Raw genomic sequence first — 6000 nt, forward strand, 5'->3', positions numbered from 1 at the left:
GGCCAACTTTGACATGAAAAGGTGTTCAAACAAGTATAAGATATTTACAATAAGCAGACCTCAGTGCAAGAAAGAGTCTTTCCAACACTGAAAAAGCACAGAGGCCAACTTTGACATGAAAAGGTGTTCAAACAAGTATAAGATATTTACAATAAGCAGACCTCAGTGCAAGAAAGAGCCTTTCCAACACGGAAAAAGCACAGAGGCCAACTTTGACATTAAAAGGTATAAAAACAAGTACAATATATTAACAATAAGCAGACCTCAGTGCAAAAAAGAGTCTTTCTAACACTGATAAGCACAGAGGCCAACTTTGACATTAAAAGGTGTTCAAACAAGTACAAGATATTTACAATAAGCAGACCTCAGTGCAAGAAAGAGTCTTTCCAACACTGAAAAGCACAGAGGCCAACTTTGACATGAAAAGGTGTAAAAACAAGTACAAGATATTTACAATAAGCAGACCTCAGTGCAAGAAAGAGTCTTTCTAACACTGCAGAAGCACAGAGGCCAACTTTGACATGAAAAGGTGTTCAAACAAGTACAAGATATTTACAATAAGCAGACCTCAGTGCAAGAAAGAGTCTTTCCATCACTGATAAGCTCAGAGGCCAACATTGACATGAAAAGGTGTAAAAACAAGTACAAGATATTAACAATAAGCAGACCTCAGTGCAAGAAAGAGTCTTTCCATCACTGATAAGCTCAGAGGCCAACATTGACATGAAAAGGTGTAAAAACAAGTACAAGATATTAACAATAAGCAGACCTCAGTGCAAGAAAGAGTCTTTCCAACACTGAAAAAGCACAGAGGCCAACTTTGACATTAAAAGGTGTTCAAACAAGTACAAGATATTTACAATAAGCAGACCTCAGTGCAAGAAAGAGTCTTTCCAACACTGATAAGCACAGAGGCCAACTTTGACATTAAAAGGTGTTCAAACAAGTACAAGATATTTACAATAAGCAGCCCTCAGTGCAAGAAAGAGTCTTTCCAACACTGAAAAAGCACAGAGGCCAACTTTGACATGAAAAGGTGTAAAAACAAGTACAAGATATTTACAATAAGCAGACCTCAGTGCAAGAAAGAGTCTTTCCAACACTGAAAAAGCACAGAGGCCAACTTTGACATTAAAAGGTGTTCAAACAAGTACAAGATATTTACAATAAGCAGACCTCAGTGCAAAAACGTGTCTTTCCAACACTGACAAGCACAGAGGCCAACTTTGACATTAAAAGGTGTTCAAACAAGTAGAAGATATTTACAATAAGCAGACCTCAGTGCAAGAAAGAGCCTTTCCAACACGGAAAAAGCACAGAGGCCAACTTTGACATTAAAAGGTATAAAAACAAGTACAAGATATTTACAATAAGCAGACCTCAGTGCAAGAAAGAGTCTTTCTAACACTGATAAGCACAGAGGCCAACTTTGACATTAAAAGGTGTTCAAACAAGTACAAGATATTTACAATAAGCAGACCTCAGTGCAAGAAAGAGTCTTTCCAACACTGAAAAAGCACAGAGGCCAACTTTGACATGAAAAGGTATTCAAACAAGTATAAGATATTTACAATAAGCAGACCTCAGTGCAAGAAAGAGCCTTTCCAACACGGAAAAAGCACAGAGGCCAACTTTGACATTAAAAGGTATAAAAACAAGTACAATATATTAACAATAAGCAGACCTCAGTGCAAAAAAGAGTCTTTCTAACACTGATAAGCACAGAGGCCAACTTTGACATTAAAAGGTGTTCAAACAAGTACAAGATATTTACAATAAGCAGACCTCAGTGCAAGAAAGAGTCTTTCCAACACTGAAAAGCACAGAGGCCAACTTTGACATGAAAAGGTGTAAAAACAAGTACAAGATATTTACAATAAGCAGACCTCAGTGCAAGAAAGAGTCTTTCTAACACTGAAAAAGCACAGAGGCCAACTTTGACATGAAAAGGTGTAAATACAAGTACAAGATATTTACAATAAGCAGACCTCAGTGCAAGAAAGAGTCTTTCCAACACTGAAAAGCACAGAGGCCAACTTTGACATTAAAAGGTGTTCAAACAAGTACAAGATATTTACAATAAGCAGACCTCAGTGCAAGAAAGAGTCTTTCCAACACTGATAAGCACAGAGGCCAACTTTGACATGAAAAGGTGTAAAAACAAGTACAAGATATTTACAATAAGCAGACCTCAGTGCAAGAAAGAGTCTTTCCAACACTGATAAGCACAGAGGCCAACTTTGACATTAAAAGGTGTTCAAACAAGTACAAGATATTTACAATAAGCAGACCTCAGTGCAAGAAAGAGTCTTTCCAACACTGAAAAAGCACAGAGGCCAACTTTGACATTAAAAGGTGTAAAAACAAGTACAAGATATTTACAATAAGCAGACCTCAGTGCAAGAAAGAGTCTTTCCAACACTGAAAAAGCACAGAGGCCAACTTTGACATTAAAAGGTATAAAAACAAGTACAATATATTAACAATAAGCAGACCTCAGTGCAAGAAAGAGTCTTTCTAACACTGAAAAAGCACAGAGGCCAACTTTGACATTAAAAGGTATAAAAACAAGTACAAGATATTTACAATAAGCAGACCTCAGTGCAAGAAAGAGTCTTTCCAACACTGAAAAAGCACAGAGGCCAACTTTGACATGAAAAGGTGTAAAAACAAGTACAAGATATTTACAATAAGCAGACCTCAGTGCAAGAAAGAGTCTTTCCATCACTGATAAGCACAGAGGCCAACTTTGACATTAAAAGGTGTTCAAACAAGTAGAAGATATTCACAATAAGCAGACCTCAGTGCAAAAACGTGTCTTTCCAACACTGACAAGCACTGAGTCCAACTTTGACATGAAAAGGTGTTCAAACAAGTATAAGATATTTACAATAAGCAGACCTCAGTGCAAGAAAGAGCCTTTCCAACACGGAAAAAACACAGAGGCCAACTTTGACATTAAAAGGTATAAAAACAAGTACAATATATTAACAATAAGCAGACCTCAGTGCAAGAAAGAGTCTTTCTAACACTGAAAAAGCACAGAGGCCAACTTTGACATTAAAAGCTCTTCAAACAAGTACAAGATATTTACAATAAGCAGACCTCAGTGCAAGAAAGAGCCTTTCCAACACGGAAAAAGCACAGAGGCCAACTTTGACATTAAAAGGTATAAAAACAAGTACAATATATTAACAATAAGCAGACCTCAGTGCAAAAAAGAGTCTTTCCAACACTGAAAAAGCACAGAGGCCAACTTTAACATTAAAAGGTGTTCAAACAAGTACAATGTATTAACAATAAGCAGACCTCAGTGCAAGAAAGAGTCTTTCTAACACTGATAAGCACAGAGGCCAACTTTGACATGAAAAGGTATTCAAACAAGTACAAGATATTTACAATAAGCAGACCTCAGTGCAAGAAAGAGCCTTTCCAACACGGAAAAAGCACAGAGGCCAACTTTGACATTAAAAGGTGTAAAAACAAGTACAATATATTAACAATAAGCAGACCTCAGTGCAAAAAAGAGTCTTTCTAACACTGATAAGCACAGAGGCCAACTTTGACATTAAAAGGTGTTCAAACAAGTACAAGATATTTACAATAAGCAGACCTCAGTGCAAGAAAGAGTCTTTCCAACACTGAAAAGCACAGAGGCCAACTTTGACATGAAAAGGTGTAAAAACAAGTACAAGATATTTACAATAAGCAGACCTCAGTGCAAGAAAGAGTCTTTCCAACACTGAAAAGCACAGAGGCCAACTTTGACATTAAAAGGTGTTCAAACAAGTACAAGATATTTACAATAAGCAGACCTCAGTGCAAGAAAGAGTCTTTCCAACACTGATAAGCACAGAGGCCAACTTTGACATGAAAAGGTGTAAAAACAAGTACAAGATATTTACAATAAGCAGACCTCAGTGCAAGAAAGAGTCTTTCCAACACTGAAAAAGCACAGAGGCCAACTTTGACATTAAAAGGTATAAAAACAAGTACAATATATTAACAATAAGCAGACCTCAGTGCAAGAAAGAGTCTTTCTAACACTGAAAAAGCACAGAGGCCAACTTTGACATTAAAAGGTATAAAAACAAGTACAAGATATTTACAATAAGCAGACCTCAGTGCAAGAAAGAGTCTTTCTAACACTGAAAAAGCACAGACGCCAACTTTGACATGAAAAGGTGTTCAAACAAGTACAAGATATTTACAATAAGCAGACCTCAGTGCAAGAAAGAGTCGTTCCAACACTGATAAGCACAGAGGCCAACTTTGACATTAAAAGGTGTTCAAACAAGTACAAGATATTTACAATAAGCAGACCTCAGTGCAAGAAAGAGTCTTTCCAACACTGAAAAAGCACAGAGGCCAACTTTGACATGAAAAGGTGTAAAAACAAGTACAAGATATTTACAATAAGCAGACCTCAGTGCAAGAAAGAGTCTTTCCATCACTGATAAGCACAGAGGCCAACTTTGACATTAAAAGGTGTTCAAACAAGTAGAAGATATTCACAATAAGCAGACCTCAGTGCAAAAACGTGTCTTTCCAACACTGACAAGCACTGAGTCCAACTTTGACATGAAAAGGTGTTCAAACAAGTATAAGATATTTACAATAAGCAGACCTCAGTGCAAGAAAGAGCCTTTCCAACACGGAAAAAACACAGAGGCCAACTTTGACATTAAAAGGTATAAAAACAAGTACAATATATTAACAATAAGCAGACCTCAGTGCAAGAAAGAGTCTTTCTAAAACTGAAAAAGCACAGAGGCCAACTTTGACATTAAAAGGTGTTCAAACAAGTACAAGATATTTACAATAAGCAGACCTCAGTGCAAGAAAGAGCCTTTCCAACACTGAAAAAGCACAGAGGCCAACTTTAACATTAAAAGGTGTTCAAACAAGTACAATGTATTAACAATAAGCAGACCTCAGTGCAAGAAAGAGTCTTTCTAACACTGATAAGCACAGAGGCCAACTTTGACATGAAAAGGTGTTCAAACAAGTACAAGATATTTACAATAAGCAGCCCTCAGTGCAAGAAAGAGTCTTTCCAACACTGAAAAAGCACAGAGGCCAACTTTAACATTAAAAGGTGTTCAAACAAGTACAATGTATTAACAATAAGCAGACCTCAGTGCAAGAAAGAGTCTTTCCAACACTGAAAAAGCACAGAGGCCAACTTTAACATTAAAAGGTGTTCAAACAAGTACAATGTATTAACAATAAGCAGACCTCAGTGCAAGAAAGAGTCTTTCCAACACTGATAAGCACAGAGGCCAACTTTGACATTAAAAGGTGTAAAAACAAGTACAAGATATTTACAATAAGCAGAGCTCAGTGCAAGAAAGAGTCTTTTCAACACTGAAAAAGCACAGAGGCCAACTTTGACATGAAAAGGTGTAAAAATCAAGTACAAGATATTTACAATAAGCAGACCTCAGTGCAAGAAAGAGTCTTTCTAACACTGATAAGCACAGAGGCCAACTTTGACATTAAAAGGTGTAAAATCAAGTACAAGATATTTACAATAAGCAGACCTCAGTGCAAGAAAGAGTCTTTCCAACACTGAAAAAGCACAGAGGCCAACTTTGACATGAAAAGGTGTAAAAACAAGTACAAGATATTTACAATAAGCAGACCTCAGTGCAAGAAAGAGTCTTTCCAACACTGATAAGCTCAGAGGCCAACTTTGACATGAAAAGGTGTTCAAACAAGTATAAGATATTTACAATAAGCAGACCTCAGTGCAAGAAAGAGTCGTTCCAACACTGATAAGCACAGAGGCCAACTTTGACATGAAAAGGTGTAAAAACAAGTACAAGATATTTACAATAAGCAGACCTCAGTGCAAGAAAGAGCCTTTCTAACACGGAAAAAGCACAGAGGCCAACTTTGACATTAAAAGGTATAAAAACAAGTACAAGATATTAACAATAAGCAGACCTCAGTGCAAGAAAGAGTCTTTCTAACACTGAAAAAGCACAGACGCCAACT

Source organism: Aulonocara stuartgranti (assembly GCF_965226115.1).
Source record: "Aulonocara stuartgranti genome assembly, chromosome: 16".
NCBI lineage: Eukaryota > Metazoa > Chordata > Actinopteri > Cichliformes > Cichlidae > Aulonocara > Aulonocara stuartgranti.